Source organism: Nycticebus coucang, chromosome 4 (genome assembly GCF_027406575.1).
Source record: "Nycticebus coucang isolate mNycCou1 chromosome 4, mNycCou1.pri, whole genome shotgun sequence".
Taxonomy (NCBI): Eukaryota; Metazoa; Chordata; class Mammalia; order Primates; family Lorisidae; genus Nycticebus; species Nycticebus coucang.
The window spans coordinates 36647597-36672874 of record NC_069783.1 but is presented as its reverse complement, the minus strand read 5'-3'; positions in this window follow the sequence as shown (position 1 = coordinate 36672874).

Sequence of the window (25278 nt, the reverse complement as noted above, 5' to 3'; positions counted from 1 at the left end):
TCACTGAGCCACAGGCGCCGCCCAGGAGTGGCAGTTTCTACTGTGCAGATGAGAAGATTATTCTCAGGAGGCATGATGCCTTCTACTCTTGAAAGCATGGAGCATGAACTTGCTAACTTAACTCCTTTTATTAAGAAACCAGATTTTTGAGGTAAGTGGAGAGTGAGTTGTTCGGAGTAGATGAAGGAAAATAGGGAGCAGTTAGGGTAGAGTCAGACCTTGCCACCCGTGGGCCAATCAGCAGTCTCATCCCAGCAAATTCCCCTTCTCCATGTAGTGACAGAGGGCAGAGAGCAGAACTGAGGTCTCATCTCCCTCTGTTCTCAGTCCACCAGCCAGCTTGGCTCACGCAGGCCCTCATCTGGTCTCCCTGCCTCAGATTTCCTCCCCTTCCAATTCATTATCCACACCACCATCAGGGTTATTTTCTGAAATGACAGCATATTTTGGTGGTTTCCCATCATTTCGGGATAACCCCACCCCTTAGAATGACTTCTATTATAAGGCTCTTTGGATCTCCCCATCCTGTCCCCCCAGCTTTGTACCCACTGCTCCCACCATGCACTCTGGTTTAGAAGAATCAGGCCACAAACAAGTGATGTTGCTCCATGCCTTCAGGCCTTTGCACACGCTGTTCCCTTCTCTGGAAAACCTTTCTGCCCCTGTCTCTCGACAAATGCCTATCTGTCCTCAACCTTCCCATACTGAGTTAGTCACTGCTATTGCTTATTTATATTTACATTGTTACTCTTACCACTCTGCTGTTGGAATGAGCTCTTCCTGGAATGCTCTTCTGCCAGAGGCTGAGTCACATTAGGACAAGAAGCAACTCAACCCATTTCACAGCTCCATCCCCTCACACAGGGCATGGCTCATCAAACAGCATAATGGAGCAGACTGTTGTGCCAGCTAAGCAGGGTTGCTCTCAAAGACCATCACCTGCAGGCTATGAAAACACCCCAACCAGTTTATCTAGAATACAAAGTGAATGGATCTGAGAATCAGAAGGCCTGAATTCTAGACAGTGGCCCTTGATTGATTTCACCATCTTGGGCAAATCAATTTTTCCTCTGGTCTCATTTTCTCACTTGTAAATTGGGAGTTCTGAACGGAAGATTTCTATGACCCGTTTCACATCACTGACCCTTCTCAAAATGTCCTCCTGTTGCTGGATCAAGAAGTCCATCTGCCTGTCACTTAAGCCAATCAACAGAGAATTGGAGGAGAGATCAACTGTTTCCCTTTCATTTACAGAAAAGACAGCAAGTCTGGAGAGCAGTGGGGATATCTCCCCAAAGAGCTGCTCTTTCCTCCTCTTTTTCTTTGTTACTTTTATTTGCACAGTAAAAGTAAACATCAGCAATACTATTAATCATCATAGTATGTGTTAAACAGATTCCTCCTCATAGGTTATAAAGTTACATGATAACTTTCTATCTTAAAGTAGTTACATCTTCAAAGAATTTTTACTCTAGACTAAATTTATGATTAGTCAGCACTTTGCTAAATTTATGATTAGTCAATACTTTGCTGAGTGTGCAGAGTGCCCTGGGTCCTTGCCTGGTACCATGGGGTCCAGTTTCCCAACTTGTCTATGACAGCAGGCCTTGGGAAGTGAATACACAACCTCCAGGTATTGGCATGTAGGCTCATTTGGCCTTGCCAAGGCCTGTCCAGCAGTGCCCTGTATGTGATGGTTATTTAGGATAACAGTGGCTGCCCTCACTCACGTATTCCCCTGCTCAAGTCAGCACAGGGCAGTGGGTGCTTGGCTGTTGAGGCTGGGTTCTTCTCTTGACCTCTAGGTGGGAGAGATGAGCACTTGCCTCTGTTATTCTTCAATCAGCTCCTCCTTTTGCTCTACCTTTCCCACTAAGGCTGGGTTTTTCTGTAAGCCAGTGGTGCCACCAGCTAGGAGCAACTCTGGCAGCAGGTGGCCTCTGGCTACTGGCTGGCTTGGGGCTTCACACTGTGCTGGAGAGATGTTGCCAAGGCCATGGGCTTGGGCTGCTTCTTGTCCCTGGTGATTATTTCTTTCAGGATGAATGGGCTGCACCTACTGTGTTTCTTTTTGAAATGCCATGCTGTACTTTTGAGAGCATGTGTAGGAGAACATATAATAAGTAAAACATTAACAGTAAAAAGACATTACTATTAATGGTGCTTCCCTGGTAGTTTGCTGACCGGTCTGGACAAGCGGGATGATGGGTGGGAACCTTAGTTGCTGTGACATTCAGCTTTCAGGTTGGGCATCTGGAGATGACTCCAACATTTAGTCACTGACAGTAAGAACAACCTCTTGCAGCTCCTGCAAACAGTTTCTGTCAACGGCAACCCAGTGTGTCTTGGTCACAGATGAGACTGTCTCATGGTAATGAGCCAAGACAGACCCGTGATGCCTCCTTTTCCATTTGAGATAAATCATGTCAGCCTGTCCCCAGAGTCAGCATGAATTTGATGTCTCACAAATAAAAGCAACTCTGACTTGAGCAGGCACAATTGATTACCCTGCCACCTGTTATCCTGGTTTCCACACACACATAATGAAAAGAAAGGGAGTTCTTGAAAGCTTAGCACTTTGAGAACAGAAGAAAATACATTGTCTTTTAAAGATATTAAACAAGGTCTCTCAGATTAGATGCCCTGAAATCTAGCCTTGAGTTTGTACAGTACCACAGTTGCTGGGTTTCTCCATCCCTCCTGAGTCGTGTACTCCATGATGATAAGGAAAAAGTAACAATCCCCCCTTCCTTTCCCAGTTCTCTTCCATTTGGCAGATTATCAGTTCCTAATCCTGGTTGAATATTAGGATCCTTCGAGGAGCTTTGGAGATATGTAGATGCCAGGGCAGCCACCTCTGTCCAAAATTCTGATTTAATTGCTGTGAGGTGGGGTCCAGGCTTTCATAGCTTTGGAAAGCTCACTAGGTGATAGAAACGTGCAGTTATATTGAGGAGACTAAGCATTGAAGAGCTTGTTCTGTCTTTACTTTATGAACATCATTCGGAAAGGTTGATGATGCTCTTGTGAATCTTTTTTCTTCTTCCATATTCAACACTTACTGCCCTGTTGTGGGTAGACTTTATGTCAGATACCAAGATGAACATACCCCAAACCTTGCCATTCGGAAATTATAATTTAGTTGGCTTTTTTCTTGCATCAATATTTTTTCCCTGAAAAAAAAAAAAAAAAGAAAAGCTTAAAAAGCAACAAAAAATAAAACCAACCAACCAAACAAAAAAAACCACACACCACCTACCTGTGGCTATTAAAAATTTCCATAAGTATTAAAATGTGTACACTTTCTGTTCAAGATATTCCACTCCAGAAATTTCCCCTGAAGGTGTTTAGTAAGGGTGTGTACCATGAGGGTGTCTATCAGAACATTGTCTTTTTCAGGGAAATATTGCAACCTAAGGAAATGGTGAGACATCCGTATCTTCTAGAACCACTAGGCATCATTAAAAATGATAATGCAGAAGATTTTTAATAGATTTGGGGAAGGGTCACAACATACTAAGTGAAAAAGAATCAGATTTGAAAGTCAGATTTGAAATATGTACAGTATGCTCCTATTGAAGTAAAAGAACCATCATGTTCCTATAGAAAAAACCTGAATGTAGATTTGCCAAAGTGTTAACAGGAGGTTCCTCTGGACTATGGGACCACAGGTGATTTTTAAAACTCTTCTTTGTCTTAGGAAGAAGCTATAAAAGCGTATCTTGGAGGACTAACTGAGGCTGGCCAACCTTAGGAGTCAGAGGGTTCTCTGAAATGTATAATGTAACTGTTGAGGCCCTGTGGTTTGGAAGAGCTGGGCTCCCACTGCGAGTCACGACTTTGTTTTTGCTAGATTAGAGATGGCCTTGGCCATCTCCCTGGGCAGCCAGCGTGCTGTCCCTGGCCACCTCGTAAAGTGAAGGGCAATTCCTTTCAAGGATGGCTTCAGGATTTCAACACAGAAGGGCTTCAGGTAGAGGGAAGGGGAGGCAGGCTGGAGGCTTTCTCTGGATAACACCCTATTCCTTAGAGCAGGGATCCACAAACTACGGCCCATGGGCCACATGCAGCCTGCCGAGGACATTTATCCGGCCTGCTGGGTGTTTTTGCCACAGCTGCCTGTCCTTCTTTAGCAGCCGACTCGTCCTGGCCCACCGGGTGTTTTTGCCGCCCTGCCTGTCCTGCTTAGCAGTCAACTCATCCCAGGCCGCAGTGCGCATGTGTGGAATGTGCACCAACTCTCCGACTCCCCTCCTTCTCTCTGTCTCTCAACTCCTCCTCTCAGTCTCTGGTATAATTGGAGGAGTCACCAGGTTGCCTGTGCAGAGCCTGCTGCTGCCTAAGGACTGAGGTAAGAACAAGTTAGGATTTAGGTTTTTTTTTTTGAAATTAGGAGGTCTTTTTTTTTTTTTTTAATTTTGCAGTTAGTAGGGCCTTTTTTTTGCAGTTAAGGGAGACCTTTTTTTTCTGAAGTTAGGAGGTTTTTTTTTTTTTGCATATAGGGAGTGCCTTTTTTTTGAAGTTAGAAGAGCCTTTTTTTTGAAGTTAGGAGAACCTTTTTTTTTAAGTTGGCTAGTTGGTTAGGGGTAGTTTTTAGGGGGGTTGCATCACAGTGATAACGCAAATAGTCAGCACTTAGTACTAATGTAAATTGTCAGTGCTCAGTGGTAATGATAATTGTAAGTGCTTAGTGTTAATGCAAATTGTTAGTGCTCAGTATTAATGCAAATTGTCAGCAGTCAGTATTATCGCAAATGGTCAGTGTTAATGCACATGGTCAGTGCTCAGTGTTATCTCATGGGGGGCCCCAAACTGGTAATCTGCCTAGAGCCCCATGGGAACTTAATCCAGCTCTGCAGACAGCCAAGGAGTAGGAAACCCAATTTAATTGACAGTAAGTGCATTTATATTCTGATTGCTATCCAGTTGTATATGATGTTGTATGTTGTGTGTTGTGTAAGCCCCGGTTCACACTGTTGCGATCTCTGAGCAGTGCGAGTTCAGCCATATGCTTGTATGGCTGAACTCACATTAGATTCAGAAGAAAAAAGGCATACATGTCTTCTTTTTTCCTGTGTGAGTTCACCGATCACAGTGCGGTAGGGTAGTGTGAACTGGAAAGGTGGTGGAGGAATTGGCTCTGTAATGATGCCTATTCCTGTACCGCACCAGTGTGAATCTGAGGTAAAAGCAGAGTTCCACCATATGGGCATTGGCGAGGCTGAAATGATGTGGACTGTCAAGGCGGCATTGATGGACACTGATCAGACTGCATTGATGGACACTGATCAGACTGCATCAATGGGCAGTGCAGTCCATATGTCTCTGTGTGGGCAAAGTTATTGCTGGTATATTGTTTTTGGAGCACTGTATATATATATTGGTATTTTACTAATAGCAATTTGGAATCCCTGGGAAACAGTGATATCAAGAAAGAGAAAAATTGACTCAGAGTGTAGGATATTCAAAGAACAGTGGACTTACGATTACTTTTTCATGCAGTACAAGGAAAGAGCTGTGTGTTTAGCTGTGTACAGAATATAGTGTCTGTGTTCAAAGAATACAATTTGCGTTGACACTATCAAACTCAACATAAGGATAAATATGATTGTTGGTCGGAGAAGTGAGAAAAGATAAAATATTAAAACTGAAATATACATTGACAACTCAGCAAAATACTTTTGTGAAGCAGAAACAGCTGAATACTTCATCACTGCGAGCAAGTTTTCAAGTTGCCAAGCTACTAGCGTGCACTGGCAGACCATTCGTGGAGGGATAATTTGTTAAAGAATGCCTTCTTTAAAAAAAAAAAAAAAATGCCTTCTTTCTGTTGCCAAAGAGATGTGTCCAGAGAAGGCCAATTTATTTAGTACAGTGAGTCTTTCAGGACCCTCGATTACACGAAGGATTGAAGAAATGGGAGACGATTTGCATCAGCATTTGCAAAACTCTACAAAAAAAACTTTCCTATTTTTTCCTTGGCACTTGATGAAAGTAATGATGTTTGTGATTTTTCACAACTTCTAATTTTTATTCGTGGGATGAATGACTATTTTGAAGTCACAGAAGAGCTTGCTGCACTGCAAAGCATCAAAGAAACAACTACAGGAAAGGATATCTATGAAAAGGTTTGCCAAACTGTGAATAGTTTGGAGCTGGACTGGGCAAAACTAGCCAATGTGACAACTGATGGTGCTCCTAGCATGGTGGGGTCTAAGAAAGGAGTGATTGCTCGCATTAACCAAGAGATGGACAAACATAACCATTCTCATCCAATAGCCATGCACTGCCTCATCCACCAATAAGCACTGTGTAGTAAATCACTGAAGTGGGATTCTATTATGAAAACTGTGGTATCTTGTCTTAACTTCATTAGAGCTAACGCACTAGACCACAGGCAATTTCAGGAATTTCTGTCTGAGCTAAATGTTGCCTGTGAACATGTTCCGTACCACACAGAAGTCCGCTGGCTGAGTCAAGGGAGAGTTTTGACACATTTCTATGACTTACTTCTGCAGATTACAGCTTTTCTGCTTTCAAAAAATGAAGTAGCAGAGCTCAATGATGCAGAATGGAAATGGCACCTTGCCTTTCTGACAGATGTAACAGAGCTACTCAACAGTTTCAATGTGCAACTTCAAGGAAAGGGGAAGCTCATCTGTGATATGCAATCACATGTGAAAGCATTTGAAGTAAAATTAGGGCTCCTCATCAAACGAGTAAAGGAGGAAAATTTCTGCTATCTCCCCACAACTCAAAATCTGTTAGCGGAAAATCCATTGGTTGCATTCCCAAACAAAACATGTGTGGATTCACTGGAAAAGTTGCAAAAGGAGTTCCAATTTAGATTAAAGAGCTTCATCTCCATGAACAGGACATACAGCTTTTCTGTAACCCATTTTCTATTGACATTGAAAATGTGGATACAATTTACCAAAGGGAACTGGTTGAACTGCAGAATTGTGACTCTCTGAAAGATGCATTCAAGTTAAGCAGCCTTCCTAATTTCTATGCATCTCTCCCCTCTGAGACATATGCTAATCTCAGGAACCATGCACTCAAAATGGCAACCATCTTTGGCAGCACTTATGTCTGTGAACAGACTTTTTCCAGAATGAAACATCTGAAATCTCCAACCAGATCTAGATTAACTGATGCACACTTGCATCACTTGTTACAACTAGCAGTGACAAACATGGAACCAGACATTGACCATCTCATTAGCCAAAAGCAGGCCCATAGTTCCCATTGAAATACTGGTAAGTTTGTTGATATAACTTTACTTGTTCTTCATTTTAAATATTGTATTTGTTCTCGTTTTGTTTTTTTACTTCAAAATAAGATATGTGCAGTGTGCATAGGAATTTGTTCACAGTTTTTTTTTTAAATTATAGTCCAGCCCTCCAATGGTCTGAGGGACAGTGAACTGGACCCCTGTTTAAAAAGTTTGAAGACCCTTGCCTTAGAGTGTATTCTTTAGACAGGCAAATTTTTTTATAGATAAGAGGTGAAAACATCAGTTGACTGTGTTAAAGACTGTCCCTATTACTGTCCTGATTTGGAGGCCTGGAGAGAATGATAAGATTGCCTCAGTCAGGGTGTAGCCAGCTAATCAGAAATCACCTAGAGTATTTAAATAGAGGGAATTTAATGGGGGGGGGGACTTAATGGAGAAGGGGGGGAGACTGCTTACATAGGTGAGGGATGAGACTGAGAAACAGGAAGATTCCCAGTAGCTGGATGCCACTACCATCCTTAGCCTGGAGGGACAATGAAAGGGTGGAGGTGGGTTCCCAGAACCCAGGAAGGGGGTCCCTCAAATACAGAGCTGGCCACTGCTGCAAATGCAATCCAGGACAGAGGAGAGAGTGATGAAAGCTCCAGCTTCTCCCTTCCTCCTGCCTTCTGGTCTTCTGCCAGTGCCTCCCATTGGCCAAACCCAGCTGTCATCTCCAACCATAATGGGAGCCTTCCTGCCACAGAGAGCAGAGCAGAGGGAAGGAACAGACCTGAGGTCATTCACACCAGGATGGTGTTATGTAAAGGAGCCAAAGGCAGCTGCTGTATATTGGCCCCTGGGTAGTTTATTTCATGGCTGTAGTCTGAGACCCATTGGCACGAAAGATCACTGGAGCCAAACTCAAACTTTACACATCCAATTATTTAAAAAATAGCCCCAACAAGAGTTTTTAAAGCCATTTAGAGCCTGCTTGGTTTGTATAGCCCGTGAAACCTCATCTTGTGTCTGCTGACCGTTGATCAGATAGGTGCTACAGCCCTTTAGAGCTCTCTGACTCAGAGATGCCCTGGCCCCGTGCAGCTGAGTGGCATCACCAGGACAAGTAAGCCCCCTTTCTGAGGCCCCTCTCTCCTGAGAATCCCCTGCCCTGCCCCTAGACTCTGGACAGTCTGCTGTTGTGAGGGACTCCCAGTCTTGCAATGCTAAATGTGGCTTAGTTAATTTAAGCTCATGTGTTGCTGCTCCAGGGGACAAATGTTTGATCAGCCTCAAATCCCTCAAACACCATACAGATGGTCCACAGAGGTTATGGAAGGGGAGCAGAAGTCCTTCCATTGTTCCTTTGAAGCCACCACTGGTTGTGAAGAATGCGTGACATTAAGACTTCATATACCACAGTGATAGAGTTCACACGGGAACAGTATAGTCTTTTGTTGAGTTCATCATTAAATCAAACTGTGTGAATTGTCAATATTCATCTGTTGTGAACCACAAAAATGGCAATTTATATGGTTCTGCCTGATACTTTGGAATAGATGTCTTTCTCCAACCCACCAGTCTCTGAAACCTGATTATGTTGCATTCATTCATCTGCACGTTCCATCAATCAGTACCTTGCCCCTATGCCGTGTGGCCGGCGCTTTCATGCTTCTTTATTACAGCTCCTACTCAGTGCAAGCCCCTCTTCTCTTCTCCTGCTTCTTTCATTTCTGCCCCCATAGTCTGTTTGTAGACTAGTGTGCCCCCAAATGACCAGGGAGAGGTTAGCTTAAACACGGATTCCTAGGTCTCTTCGTTGAATTCAAATTCCGTAGGTCTAGAGGGATGCTAAACAATGCTTATTTAAAATCCAAGCACCCAGGGTGTGCTGACTCAGGCGGGGTGTTTACCACCCTTTGAGAAAGATTAGATTGTCTTCCAAAGTGTTGCCAGAGTGATCTTTCTAAAATGTAATTCTGTGTAACCACCCTCAGCTTAAAGCATCATGATGATTCTTCACTGATTGCAAGACAAAGACCCAGTTTCTCAGGTAACAGGAAGAACCCTCCATGATTAGCCCCTGCCCCACTTTCTGAGCTCTCCTCCCACTCCCCACTTACCCAAGAACTCTACTCCTGTTCTACCGAGTACTCATTGTTCCCCAAACACCCAGCTCTGCCTTGAAACTTGTCTGCTTCAGACCTGCACTTATATTTATTTATTTTATTTTTACTTTTTAAATTAAACTTCTTCTTCTTCTTTTTTTTTTTAATAGAGACAGGTTTTCCCTATATTGCCCAGGCTTGTGTCACACCCCTGGTCTCAAGTGATCTTCCACCTTGGCTTCCCGAAGCGTTGGGATTACAGGCATGGTGTCTGACCTGGGCCCTCCATTTTTAAACCAGACCCTCCTATAGAGTGGCTGCCACCAATAAACAGGAGCCTCTGTCTCCTCTAGCTGACCTCTTTGTTCCCGTTCTGGCAGCTCTGACCCTTTGACTCTGTTGCTGCTTGACCTGGACTTTGTCCCTGTTGACCTCCCAGCTGTCCAAGGGGCTTGGCTGGCACTCCTTTCTGGCTCTCCCCACTGCCGTTCAGCTTGATTTGAAGGTTTCTGGCCAGCTTGCCTTGAAGGGGCCCACTTTGGCTCCTCAGGAGCAGGGATTCAACAGCTCTCACTTTTCTCTTTGACCTGGAATGCCCTTTCCTCACTTCTCAGCCAGAAGATCTTCTCAAGACTTAGCTTAAAAGCCATGTCCTCAAAGATATCCTTCCCAGTGTTCCCAGGAAGAATTACCACTCCTTTCTCTGGGCTGTCCTGGTACTCCACATACTTGGAACACTGTCCTTATCACGTTATTCATTTACACATCTACCTTCCCCTTGGGGCTGGGAATTTATCTTAATAGACCTGCTTCTGTGCCAGGTATTCAGTGAGTGCTTCCTAAATGTTTGGGCAATGAATGAAAGGTTTCTGATGTTCACTCTGCCTTGGGTTGACATCCTGGGTTTCATATGCTGTTTATCTAGGAAACACTACATACGTAGTAACAGTTAGGAATTTGCAAAGTTTAGGGACGTGCAAATCCTAAGGAGGCTGTGGTTCCTTCTTCCTGGGCTGGGCCATTCAAACCTCTGAGATGTGTTTATGGCTTTGTCCGTTGTGCACTTTGATATTCCTGCACAACATCACCTGACTTTAGGAATTAGTTCACCTCCTTAGAGTTAGGCACTAGCTGAGTGGTATTCTCAGGTGATAATTATCACTAGTCCCTCTGCAACTTATTAATAATTATAAACAGGACAAAGCTTAGCAATGTTTAATATATGTGTCCTTAAATCCAATACATCACCCTCACAGATGAATAATGCAACCTTTATTCTCATAGTCAATTTCAGCTTTTCCTTTATATTACTCATCTCACTATAGGCTGACCTGTGAAAGTACAGAGATCTGGATGAGGACAGATGAAGTCTTATCCAGGAGGTTTTGTTTTTTTTTTGCTGCTGTGCCAGGAGGAGCTCATTATAGGAGTTTTGCTTATGACCTAGTCCCACAGCATGGCCTCTGAGGACAGTGCTGGGTCACAGGCAGACTCCAGTGAGTGCTGTAAAAAGTCATGAGAGGTTAAAACGTACACAGCAGACCCAGGTCTCCACTGCAGATGCAATACCCAAACACCAGAAAGACACAAGCTGTGACCAGCATTATCTTGTAACAGACATGGTTTGATGATATTCAGGAACAGGGCTTAGTGATGGCAATGCTCATCAGCTTCTCAACAATGACCATGACAATGCGGCACAGGGAAAACATCAGTGATATCTTTTTATTTTACAGGCATAATTTTCTTTATTTTCTATAGCCAAGTATTATAAACTCATAATAATATATATAAATAGTATAAATTATAAGCAAGGAAAACAAGATTAAGGATTTTGTTTTTCTCTCCACAAGAAAGGGAGACTTTGCAGGGTAAGGTTCTAGATTAAAAACCCAACATTTTATATGCAATAATGGATTCTGTTTCCTGTGGAGCAGCTGAAAGTGCCAGCTGGGTTTAAGGGCAAAGTCATTGGTTGTGTGCCCAGCTGGCTCCCTTAGCTACAAGGAGAAAAGGGCTATATGTTTTATCTTCGTCCCTACCAGCACACATGACTAACATATTCATTGGTGGTTCAGGCAATCAAACTTTATTGAATATTTCCTCTGTGGTTGGTACTGGAAATACAGTCTTGTTCTTAAGAAACAAGACTCATCCAGAGTCTTGGAATATGGATAAGTCTGTGCGCCTCATTCAGAACATAGAACAAAGCATTTTTATAAAATATGGGGGACTTTTAGATTGAACAGCTCAATTTTTTTCTTCATTACAGTGACAGAAAAGGAATCCTTTGTATTACAAGCCAATAATTGGTAAGGATTCCAAAAATGGTTTGCCTAAGCCAGACTGCAGCTTCAGAATATAATAGACAAACAAGCAAATACTGTGTGGTAAGGACTTTGATAGAGGCACACGTGGGCATGAATGCAACCAGGTGAAACGTGTCCAACTCATAATGGGGGATGGTGTCAGCTGAAGTTTTTAGGAATCCTCTGATCACACAAATCTTGAAAACTAGATTGGCTTGTTGGAGCTGGAAGGGGAAGGCCTTTGAGAAGAGGGAACAGCATTTGCAGACAGGCATTATAGTAAAAAAGCATTATGTATCTTGACTGTTTTAATAAGCCATAAATGGTTTTTGATTGGGGTAGGAGTCTATGTTTTATGAAGATCCCTTGGGAAATCATAGGAAAAAGGAACAGGTGGGGGAACAAAGCCCTGGAAGTAGAGCCCTGGGTGCCCTGGGAGAGTCAGGAGGGGAAATAGGGAGGACATCAGAAAGGGATAGAGACTGAACACCAAGTCTATCCAGTGTCATGAAAGGCTTGCCATGTGCCAGGGACCATGCTGTCTGGTTGGTCTTTACGCATTATCTTAAATTTCCTCACACCACTCTTGGAAGTGGCTATCAACTGGCCTCTTTTATAGATAGTCAGCTGAGGCTGTGTGTCTCAACACTATAAATGTTGGAGCAGGGATTTGAACTCCAGATCCTATGAGCTTATCCTCTCTATCTTTTGTCTTTTGCTGATGTGATAGAAAAAGAGTCCTTTGTATTATAAGCCAATAATTGGTGAGGATTTCAAAAGTGCTTGTGTAAGCCAGACTGTAGCTTCCATCTTTTGACATAAGTGGGACACAACAGGGAAATTCTCATTTTACTAGATGAGACTGGGGCTGGTTGAACTCAAGAACAAGATGAGGTGCTAAACCTTAACTACTCTGATCTGTTATAGCAGTTCCCTTCTTTAAGGGCTGCCATGCCATGCTAAACCCCCACCCCATCAAGGGACCACAGTGGAAGCTGCCATGTTACAAAGTGGACCAATGAGCTCTTTCCAAGCATTTAGGATGGCAGACTAGAAGAGAGTGGGGTAGAGGTCTTCCTTCCAGGGGACCAAGCTTCAAGATGACATCATCAGATGGCTACTGGTGGCTAGGTTTTCTACACGAGGAGAGAGCTGGACTTCAGAGACGAGCAGGATCTTGACCTCCTGTAGGGAGGAGCAGAGAAGGGCAGAGATGGGGCTTATGGTTTTAGTTGCTTGTGAGTCCAGCTGCATCCAATCCTTTCTTAAGACTGAATTCTTTGGTTATTCTTTGAATCTTATAAACATCCCTAACATCCATCCATCTAATGCAATATTTTTATTTGCTTGATCTAGTTTGAGTTGGAGCTCGGAGCTACTTCAACTCCATGCCAAATCTTCTGAATAGGAATTGGCTCCTAGTTTCAAAAGCAGAATGATTTGGGAGAGATAAAAGGTGACCACTAGGTGCTGAGTCCACCTCAGTGTGGGGAACTATGTGTAAGGGCTCAAATTATGAATAGGAAATCTTTCAGCAGGAACAGATGCTTGTGCCAGCTCTGTTTGTCCAAAGGTGTACCAACCTTAGGCACCTTGTGAGTCTGTGTAGCCTGGTTGGTACACAGGGTAGGCCACTTCTGATTCTGTGTTGTACTTGGAACTCTGAATGAGGTGGGGTTCTAGGGAGGGCTCATAACCACCCTTCTAAGTCGGCACAACTAACTTATCTGCCATTTTTGTCCAACCCTCGAGTTGGAGACTAGAACTTGTCCAGTAGAGCCGGGGGAGAGGCTTCGTTGGTGCCCTTATTCTGGAATGTGGTTACGGTGGAGCTGTAGGGGCAGTACCAGCCAGTGCTGACTGGCAAAAGCAAGGAAACAGCGGTAGATAATATTCTTTTTTTGAGACAGAATTTTACTATATCACCCCCAGTAGAGTGCTGTGGTGTTTTAGCTCACAGCAACCTCAAACTCTTGGGTTTAAGCCTTGCTTAGCCTCCCAAGTAGCTGGGACTACAGGTGCCTGCCGTAATGCCCGGCTATTTTTTGTTGTTGTTGTTCTTGTCATTTTTGTTTAGCTGGCCCAGGCTGGGTTCAAACCTGCCAGCCCTGGTGTATGTGGCTGGCACCCTACCCACTGAGCTACAGGCGCTGGGCCTGAAGTAGATCATATTCTTCCAAGGCTTGGAAACAAGATGCAAAGCCCAAAGAGTATCAAGCAAATTAGACCCCAAGTTAGACAAAAAGAGGAGGGTAGAATACGAAGGTAGACAATAGAAGAAAGAGGCTGCCGATGGGACTGGCTTGCCCAAGACTCACTTATATTGGTCTCTGACCTGTGTGTGTAGGTGTCTCTTTAGATTAAACACTGGTTCCAGGTGAGAAGGTCAGCAGCCCTGCAAGGATATAGTTACCCAGTGGGCAGGGAATCTCAGGTTTGGAGTGGGCCAGGTAGGGCTGGTGTGTGCACACAGAGAGGGCAGAGAAGAGGGCAGCAGATAGGCAGACAGGTTCTTACACAGATTTCCAGTCTCAGGAAACACTCTTCTTTTCCTTTGCTTGGCATGGAAGCCACACAACCATGAAATGGAACACAACCCACTAGTGTTCCATTCCGTGGCAATTTGTATTAAAGCAACAGATAGGGAATTTCATACAACATCTTTATTTATCCAAACATTTGGCTAGTGTGGGTGAAGATACCAAGCATTATCTGGGCTCTCTGTGGAGGCTCACCATGACATAAATAGACATGGTTTCCCCAAAGCATGATTTTTGTTCTAATAGCTGTCTGGCACTCACTGGCCTAGCCAGTTGAATGAACAGTGCTTCTCTCTGACACTTGCTATACCAGGCATGATGTCTGTATGTTTGTCTCTTCTCATAGTCAAAGAGGGTTTTCTTGCTGATCTGAGTATAAAATAGAAACTGTTGTTGAATCAACAAGCACAGAGGCTCCATGCTGCTTTCTTGTAGAGAACTGGGAGGAGGAGAAGGGGATGGGTTGGCTCAATCAGTGATTGGAGTTGTGCTGGGCAATGGGAAAAATGGGTTTGACCATCAAGGAAGGTCACAGTGAGCTGGCGGGTGGTGGAGGGGGGACCTGCCCTTACTCCCCACCTGGGATGCAGCCCTTGTGGTCCAAAGCTTGGCTCCTTTTGTTTTACCCTTGGCTGTATAGATAGCTATTTATAAGTTGTATCAAATAGAAGGTGCTCTAGACTGTTTCGTGTTCCCAATAAAGGAATACCTGAAGCTGGATAATTTATGAAGAAAAAAGGCTTATTTGACTCAGGATCCTGATGTCTGGAAAAGTTCAATATTGGGCAGGCTGCTTTTACTGGTGAAAGGTGAAAAGGAGCTGGCATGTGCAGAATTTATTCAGGTTAGGAGGAGGCTGGGTAGTCCGAGAGCACGGTGCTGACATTGGTGAAGGCCATCCTATGGACGGAAAGTGGCAGAAGCAAGCGCCCAAGACCAAGAGGCATCAGGGTTCATAACAACCCACACCAGTGATAAGGACATCAATCCATTTGTGAGGGCTCCGTCCTCATGACCCAGTGACCTCTTCTTAGGTCCCCCCTCCCAACACTGTTAGGATCAAGTTTCGCAACACATGAACTTTTGGGGGATACATTAAAACCATAGCATTGTCCAAACTGCAGTGACCCCACCTGCAGTTCTGGAATGCTACAATTCCCCTCGCCCCAGGGGATGCCAGTACCAGGCTAGCCCAAAGGGTGGCTACAGACCTGTCTTTAATTCTGCTTCACTGAAGAGTGTGGGAAAATAGGAAGGAAAAATAGAGACTCTTCTGCCTAGCCCCTAGCTGTAGCTGCTCTCAGAGCCCCAGGCATAAGATCTGTTTCCACATCTCCTTATAGGAGCTTCCCTGTCAATGGCAGAGGCACCCCCTGGATCTCTCTGGGAGAGCCAGCTTCTCTCATCACCACTAGCAATGCCATCTAAGTGCACAACTCTAGAGGGCAGTGCCTTCATAGAATACAACATGAACGGCACCCCCTGGAGCTGTACCTACATCATAGACATCCCAGCACACGGGCTCTGGAGAGGTAATCCAGGAAGTTCTTGTCTTTCTCCTGTCAAAGGCCCTCCTTCCCGGCTCTCATTCACTAGTTTAGCTTCGGCCTCTTCCCAGTGTGCTTGACCGTGGGATGAGTTTGCCCCTCACCCACAGAATGGGGAGCTCTAGAGACCCCAGTGGTCGATTGCATTTACAGTCCACGACCAACTTCAGTTACACCTTTACATGTTTATAAGTCTGTCTGCCCTAATGTGTGCTCTGTGGGGTCAGGGTCTGGGTCTTTTTTTTGAGACAGAATCTCATTATGTCATCCTTGGTAGAGTGCTGTGATGTCACAGCTCACAGCAACCTCCAACTCTTGGGCTGAAGCGATTCTCTTGCCTCAGCCTCCCAAGTAGCTGGGACTACAGGTGCCCACCACAACGCAGGGCTGTTTCTTTGTTGCAGTTGTTATTGTTGTTTAGCTGGCCCGGGCCGGGTTCAAACACACCACCCTTGATGCTTTTGGCTGCTGCTGTAACCACTGTGCTACAGGCACTGAGCCCAGGGACTGGGTCTTAATTCATCTTTATGTCCCTGAAACACAGCAATGCTAGTCATCCACGAGCGGAAGAACGGGTGAAAGAGACCCAACAATGGCGTCAGCTTTAAAGGCACCAGCAAGTGGTTTCTGAAAACTTGTCAATCTTCATCTCATGGCCCTCTCTTTCCATCTCCTCCTTTACTCCTCTAAGGACCTTTGCCATTGGTCCTCCCGATCCATCTTACCACCCCTCACCTACTTCAGGAGGGGCTTAGCCCAGCGTTTCTCACCCTGGGCTGCACATCAGAATGATTTGGGGAGCTTAAAAAATACACTGATGTGTACACTGCTTTCCAGACCAACTAAAGCCAGTGTGCCGCTGACATTGAGAACCTCTACCCTAGGCCACCAGAAAGCTTCATGTCACGTGCTGCGGGGCAGCAGCAGAATCTGCAAAAGCATCTTTTGTTATTCACAGTGCTCAGTGTCCACAGTACACATGGAAAGTCTATAGGACAGTAAGAAAAAACTGGAAAGGAATAAAAAAACCTTTATGCACTGGATAAGAGCTTGCCCTGTTGTAATACACTGGGCAACTATATTAGGAGCATCTACTGTGAGGTACTAGCTGTACCTCTGCCCTAGAACTTTGGTCCTGCAATCAGCTGTTGCCCAATCTTGCGTGGGCCTTTCAGGCCTCGCTGTGCTCCCAGGTGAACTGCTTGCTGTGGCTCCAGCAGCTCCCGCTCTGCAGCTGGCTGTTCATTCACCTCTCGGTGAAGCCCAAGCTGGCCACCATCCTGGTCAAACCCTCTATTTTAATTGGCACTGGTGTCCTCCCAGGAGGTCAAGATGAGATTGTCATCTGATTACCCAAGGGCTTGCAACCGCTTCTGAGAGCAGCTGGATAATTGCATAATGATTAGGACAACAAGGCCGTGCCCCAGGGCTGGGACCCTGAGCTTCTAAGCATAAAGAGTAGCTTAATTTTGACTTTTTAGCTGCCACTTGAGGCTCTGAGTCTCTGGAGCAGTTTCTACTTAAAAAATTACTCATTAACCCTGTCTTCATAGTTTTCTTTTCTCCAACTTCCTTCTGCCAGGAGTCCAGAGACTTCATTAAAGACTTTCAACCTTTCTTTGCATTTTGGTCATCTTAATGGGAGTACTTGAGTTGGCTTCTGTCCAGAGAAGTCATGTTAGAAAGAAGTTACCTCTCATCTCTCGGGGTCATAGAACGTCAAAGAGAATCTTACGGCTCAGGCACTGGTGTTTATAAAGCCCCCTCAAGATGCTAACATGTCATGTCTTAAGGGTTGAGAAGTATTCACCAATTAAAATTTCTTTATTTTTCATGTGAGAAAATTAGGACTGAGTGTTTGAGAGCACTTCTGAGCTGTTAGCTCTGCTCGGATGTCCAGGGTGCCTGAGGAGCCAGAATAATAAATAGTGCCCAGTAAAGTCCTGCTCTCTTCTGCCAACTAGGTCTGTCTGGCCTACTTGCTTGCCACCTTCTTTCTGCTCCCTGGTTTTAAATTCCTAAGTCAGAAATCTCAGAGGGTCTAGAATCTTTTTTTCCCCTAAGCCCTCAAACTCTAATTTACACATTCAGTAGATGGGCTCGACCAGAGGCTGTTGTGCCCTAGGCCCCCTAGCAGGTGGCTGTGTCCAGCATTCTGTTCCCTCTGGGGACAGGGCATCTGCTGGACTTGGCTTCTCACAGGGGGTTCGCAGAATTGTTCATACTCGGTCCTATTTCAGAGCTAGCATTTGGGACACTTATAGCTCTTTACTGAAGGGAAACTAGAAGTTGGGGTTTTCTTGTCCCTTTTTCATTGTGTAGGTGGTAAAACATTGTGAGAAGACCATGGAAGCGGGGCAGGGGATGAGGAAGAGGTAACCAGGCCGAGTGAGAGAGCAAAGGAGCAAAGGTGCAAACGTTCAGGAGGAGGGAGGGTGCGCGGGGTTGTGCAGGGGCCCCCTTACATGTGCCCTGGGCCCCTAATTGCCTTACCCTAGACGTGGCTTAGAGGCAAGAAGAGGGGGGAGGGGAAGAGGAAAAATCCTAGAGTGGGAATGCTAATACAGCAGCCTCGGCCTGCCTTAGGCACTGAGTTGTTTTCAAAGATCAGTGACCCAGCAAGCAGACAAGGCCACAGCTGAGAGACCCCCAAGGATGCTGAGCCACGCTCAGGAGGGGTCACCCTTTCCCCCTCCTTTTGAAGAAGGGAGACTTCACCAGCCCTGTGGAGTCTCTGGGCCACGGTAGTACTTAGAGAAGCAAAAAACAGAGACTCCTCAGAAGCAGTGAGTCTAAATATTTAATTTATATTTTTTCCTTTTACTTGTGAACTTGCTTCAGAAATGAGCTTGGATCTTATTGTTCCCAGAGTCCAGGGCATGGGAAAGTAAGTCTCTCCTGTTATGTGTGGAAATGCTAAACTTCCCAGTCTGCTCCGGCCCCAGCACCGTCATTAGTGCTGTGTACCCTTTGCCTAACATGAATTGCAAAATCCTTGAGCAGATAGCTCACACTGCACTGTACCCGTTACAACTGAGACCTGGCATGCCTACCCCACCCCGTCCACTGTGAGCCCTGGCACAGGTCCACTGCTTCTTAGAGGCACAGTAAGGCCCCTCTGATCCAGAGGCAAAGCCCTTTTTCCTGTCTGCATCTGTTAATAATTATCATGTGTTATCCTGTGACGTCTGCTGTGTTGTTATATTAAAATGTATTAATGTTCAATGCAAAGTGAGACCTTGGAATAAAAGATAGTAGTGAGTCCCCAAGTCTGTAGTTTAATCAATAGTATTACAACAATACTGATTTCTTAGTTTAGACAAATGTATACTGGTCAAATGCAATGTTAGCATTAGGGGAAGCTAAGGAAAAATTTCATAAGAACTCTGTGCTATCTCTGCAACTCTTCTACAGATCTAAAATTATTCCAAATAAAAACAAATAATTAAAAAATGCATTCATATTTTGTCCTGTAATGAAGTTAAAAGACTGAGGATTTAGCATAAGAATCTCAACCCAGCTACTTATTAGTGGAGGGTTCTTGGGCAAATCAATGAAATTGAGTCTGCTTATCTGGCTATAAAAGAGGATAATGCCTATGTGATCAGGAGTGGTATTTGTTCACTAAAATTGGTCCACGCTTCCGTCTACAATTATACACATAGAACATGGCTGCCTACCTGGCCATGTGACCATCACTGGAGCTGATGAATGCTGCATATCACACTTTAGAACTCACATCAGTGAGGTTGTAGTGGAATTTGGATTAGAGCAGTAGTTCTCTAATCCCTCCCGCTCCATGTTAAGTCACCCAGGGAGCTTTAAGGAAACCCAGATGCCTAGGCCACCCCTCAGAACAATTCAATCAGAATCTCAGAGGGTAGGACCCTAGCCTCAGGATTTTTTTTTAAGCTCTCTGGGTGACAACAATGTACACTGAGATGGAAAACTAGTAGACTGGGTGATCTTTAAAATTCCTTCTACTTGCAAAGTTCTGCATAGTGCAAAAACTATGGGTTTTCATATCAGTTAGCAGGGGATGTTTGGGCATCAAAATCTGAATTAAGTCTCAAAGGTACATACTGAGAGGCTGAACTGGGAGGATTTGGGACGTTTCCTCATTCTCACTCTTTATAGTTCTGTCCTTCTCTGTGTCTAAAGTCAGCATGAATTTTTGCGGGGAGAGAATCACCACTTTTCAGAACCATGTCTTTTATGGATTGGGAGAAGTAATTAAGCGGACTTCGGGTAGCTTAAGGCAATTGGAGAAAGGGGAATTAATAGGGTCAAGAAAAACTCTTACCAAAAGAAAAGTACATAAGCTGGTTGCACATGGTAAAGTGCAAAGAGTAAAATTTGAATCACTCATAATATTAATCCCAGAGATACAGACTATTAAGATTTGGGTATATTTGGTTCCTTTTTCATTTACATGAAAGTGGGATGATGGTGAATATAAAGTTTTATATCCTGCTTTGCCTCACTGTCAACGTTTTGCAATAAATAATTTTGGAATTCTGATTTGAGTGAGTACACAGCATTTTGTTATTTTTAAAGTTCTGTGCTTGATTTAACTGCTTTTATGTCACTAACTAGTTTTCCTTTTAAAATTTACATTTATAAATCAGTATCTTTGCCCAAAACGCCTTTGAAATCTCCTTTCTGTGGAGTGTGTGCATGCCTCCGTGTGTGTCTGTGTGTGCGCGCGCCTGTGTGTGTGTTTGAGCTTCCTTTACATAACTAGGGCTTGTTTTCACATAAAGCAAAAAATTCACTCATGCACATTGTTTGGGAAAGTCTTGATTGTTTTCTTAGAGAAGTCTGGAACCCCTAACAAATACCTACAGCTTCCTTCTATTCAGTTCACATATTTTGGTCCAAAGAAAGATTTTATAATTCCAGCCCCACCCTGTCTATTCCCTAGGGTCATGAAGGAGAAGAAAAATATTTTTTTTTAAAGAGCAGAGATTGTATTCTTTTCTTGGCACGTCCCCCCACAAAGCACTGTGTATACTTAAGGCTCTGTATAAATAAATGGTATAAATATAGATCTTGTGGAGGAGGCTGTCGCTTGATGGCTTCCTGGGGCCCAATGCCACTGTTTTGTTCCCATACACGTGAATTGAGTCTGGTCTGTGCTGTGAATTAGGATGAAGGAGGGATGTAAGCACCCAACATACTGATCTTCACAGACTCTCTTTTTTGTAATGTGAGGAAGAAGATCATGAAAAGGGAAGAGGAACAGAAAGAGAACAAATGGAAGACAAAGAGGAGTTTGCAAGACCCTCCCCCCCCAAAGACTAAGGCTCAATCTCATGTGCACTTCTTACCCTGGGGATCCTGTTGAAATGAAGATTTGGATTCAGTGGGTCTGAGTAGGGCCTGAGATTCCTCACATCTGACCAGATCCTGCTGCTGCTCCATGGACCTCACCTGAGAAGTGAGGCCCTAGCTTTGGGTGCACATTTCTAGAGACAGCTCAAAGGCAATCTCCCCTGCGGGTCCCCCCTTCTGCTCCTTTCTTGCACCTGTTACCTCCCAGATCACTGACCGTGCTTTTTTGTGCATGATGTCAAAAATGAGGAAGCTTTTACAAAGCTTGCCTCGACATGGCATGGGGTCACCTGCTTTTCCAAAGTCCCTCCAGGAGCTTCCCTTCTACCATGAGTTTTGATTTCTTGATCTCACTTCCACCCCTTTCTTGGCTAGAAACACTCATTCACTCAGTTCTCTGTCCTCCTCACTCTAACCGTGAGCCGGTTTTATTTCTCTAGAGATTTTCATGCACAGCCCTGCACCAAGGACCTTCCACCTTTTCTTCCTGGTCCCACTTAGGAACAAAAATACAAATGGTACATAGTGTATTTCCTAATTGTGGGTGAATTTAGATTACATTCAATTTATAGCTTTTGGTTCATTTATAAGACCACTTCTTTATGAAGTAATGTTCACCACAATGTATGGTTTCCAGAGATTCTGAAGGAATATTTACTGGTATTTTCCCTAGAATACAGTTTCTATGTGGTACCTAGGAATTTTAAGATTTGCAGTCAATGGAAACCTTTAAAATTCCCTTTGGATGTGACTAATCCCCAAGACTGTGTAACCTTCCTATAACCAAGGATGTTAGGAGGCCAGATGTTTGGTTTTCTGGCCTGAAAACGCTGATTTGGGTGCGATTCACTAACCACACATCGTAATGCCTAACACCATCCCTCTAAACTCACTAGGGACCAGTAAATAATGATTAGCCAACAAACCTTAAACCTTTCCAGCTCTAAGTGTCCATTTAACTCACATAATCTTAAAGTGGTTTTAGTGATGACCTCATTGGATTATTTCATGGTGTGCCAATTCAAAAACAACATCATTTTTAAAAGTTGGCTAATGTACCATTCTATCAAAATGAAACTTTCTGTTAACTGGGGTTTGCACACATTTGTGGTGTAATAGTAAATAATGCTTACAAGGAGCATGAAGCACCAGCTTAAATGACTTTTGAATCATCAAAGAAAGCTGCAATTTTTGCTTAATATTTTAATTTTAATATTGCTTAAATATTTTAAGCAAATAAATATTTTAATTATTAAGTTAAATGTATTAGAAGTTCATTCTTGGGAAATTGGCCACTGATGCCTAATACATGCAATACCTTACATTAGCAGATTCATTTCCAGTTTGTCCATTCGATAATCCACATTTTAAAGCTGAAGAAATTGAGGTGAAGTGATTTACCCAGAATCCACTAATGAATAAAATTAACTAAATGTTATCCTGAGTCTAAAGGGTGACTATAAAATAAGGAGACAGATTTGGTTTTACTTCCAACTACACCCTGGCAGAATTTTCATATCCAGAATTCACATGGAGGATGTTCTTTATCTGGGGATACTATGCACATAGGACTTCATCTTGCCTCTCACACTTTCGATGAGTCAACCAAGAAAAAGACAAGGGCTTGTTACTTCAAAGTTGCAGCCAATCCCCGTTCAATTTGATTCAATGAACGTCACTTAAGTACCTATTTATGTGACACGCACAGTGCTGGGCACCGGAAATACAGAGGTCGATAAAACACTGGCTTCTTCACCTGGCGGAATTCACAGACTTGCTAAACAGGTGTTGAGGCTACTGTAGGGACCCAGAGCTGAGGAGGCAGGTTGGTGGGGTGGGAGCAGCTGATGCTTGTGGATGAGAAGGCAGTTCCCAGGCATGGGGTGGGTAGAGATTATTCCAAAGAGCGGAAAGCTGATTTACTGTCAAACAGCTGGGTCCACCCAGCCTCTAGTAGTCTGGATACCTGAAGGTGAGAGCCTGGAAGTCATGTCCACAGTCAGCACCGAGCTGAGCCCTGAACTCACACTAATGGACAGTGGTAGTTAGAGTTTCCCCATGGACAAGCGGAAGCTGAAGAAGAATTTTTAAGTAGGAGAGAAACTGTAGGTGTAAGAGATGGCAATTTCAGATTTTGATCCCCATGAAGGTTTCTCCTCCTCTTCTGTCACTGGCATCCCTTCTCCTCTGACAAGATGCACCTTCTGCTGTCCAGGTTAGTAACCGGCCACCTCCAGCAAAGCCCCCGAGATATCCAGTCAGGGGCCCGCAAGGTCCTGCCAGAAAGATGGCATGATTTGGGGTCCCAAATCATATTGGCACTTTGTGATGTGCTTTATTTACCAGACTTGACCTAAATGGTTGGTTAATTACATTCCTCAATAGTCAAGATACTAGAAGGATGTAGGGGCTTCCCACTAAGCAAAACAAAGTGTGGACCCCTACTCCGGATGATTGGATATTCTGGGTTTGGGGCTGTACTCATCCATGGGCTATAAGAAGAGAGAATTCTAGAGGTCACTACATTGAGTGATGACTGCAGGAGAAAGTTTTTATCTGCTTTCTAACCAGTAGATGAATTAGCATTAAAAACAGAAATGTCAGGCTTGACACCCGTCGCCCATAGCTCAGTGGTTCAGGTGCTGGCCACATACACTGGGGCTGGTGGGTTTGAACAACAATGACAACAGGCCTGCTAAACAACAATGACAACAACAACAATATAGCCGGGCGTTGTGGCGGGTGCCTGTAATTCCATCTACTTGGGAGGTTGAGGCAAGAGAATCGCTTAAGCTCAAGAGTTTGAAGTTGCTGTGAAGTCCTGTGATGGCACTATACCCAGGCGACATAGTGAAACTCTTGTCTCAAAAAAAAAAAAACAAAACAGGAATGTCAAAGCCTGGCATGGTGGCACATGCCTTTAATCTTAGCACTCTGAGAGGCCAAGGTAGGTGCATTGCTTGAGCTCAAGAGTTCTGAAACCAGCCTGAGCAAGAGTGAGACCCCGCCTCTACTAAAATTAGAAGAATAGTGGGGGTTGTAGTCCTAGCTACTCAGGAGGCTGAGGCAAGAGGATTGTTTGAGCCCAAGAGTTTGATGTTGTGGTGAGCTAGGATGTTATGACACTTGGCCCAGGGTGAGTGTCAAGTGAGACTCCGTCTCAAACACACATACACACACGAATGTCTGTAGTCTTCTTCCACCCCTGCGTCTTCTTGCACTGCCTCCTGGAGGAAGAAAAATTTACAGACCCTCTTGATGCTTCCTTCTTGGACATGCAAGGCCATAGGAGCTTCGTTAAAACCTCCTCCAGCCCCTCTCTAACGTCAGACAATCTCCCATCTCAGTTCCCACTTCTGTATTCCCGCTTGGCTTCCCATGTGTCCAATCCAAAGCTCCTGAAGCTGTTTCTCACCAACTGCTACTAGCTTCACAATCAGCCTCATTTGGCTTTGGGGGTCCCAGATTACTCCCCTATGCTCTGAGAACAATGCCTTGGTGTCAAGGGCGCTCCACCCTCACCCTCACTGGGAGTGGTGATTTCCTGTCTGGTGCAGCGGGAAAACAGTCATGGCACGGCATATCTGCAAACTGTTAGACAAATAGCAAACACAATCTCCCTCTGTTTAATACACTATCGTAATATCAGCTTTGTGCCTACTTGAGGATGACCCAGCATATTAGGGGTTCTCAGAAAACAGAATCAGCAGGGTATGTGTGTGTGTATAAAGACATGTGTTAGAAATTGGTTCACACAGTTATGGAAGCTGGCAAGTCTCAAGATCTTCAAGGTGATTTAGCAAGCTACAGACCCAGGAGAGCTGAAAGCATAGTTCCAGTTCAAGTCCAAAGTCCTGATGTTTCAGTGTGAGTTTGAAGGCAGGAAAAGCCAATGTCCCCCTTCAAGGGCAGTCGGGCAGGAAGGATTCTCTCTTACTCCAGGGAAGGCCAGTCTTTTTTTTTTTTTTTTTAGTTTTTGGCCGGGGCTGGGTTTGAACCCGCCACCTCTGGCATATGGGGCTGGTGCCTACTCCTCTGAACCACAGGCACCACCCTGGAAGGCCAGTCTTTCATTCCCTTCAGCCCTTCAACTGATTGCCCCTTTGTATCAGGTAGGAGACTCTGCTTTATTCAGCCTAAGAATTCAAATGTTAATCTTATCCAAACACACTGTCACAGAAACATCCAGAAAAATGTTTGACCAAATATCTAAGCACCCTGTGG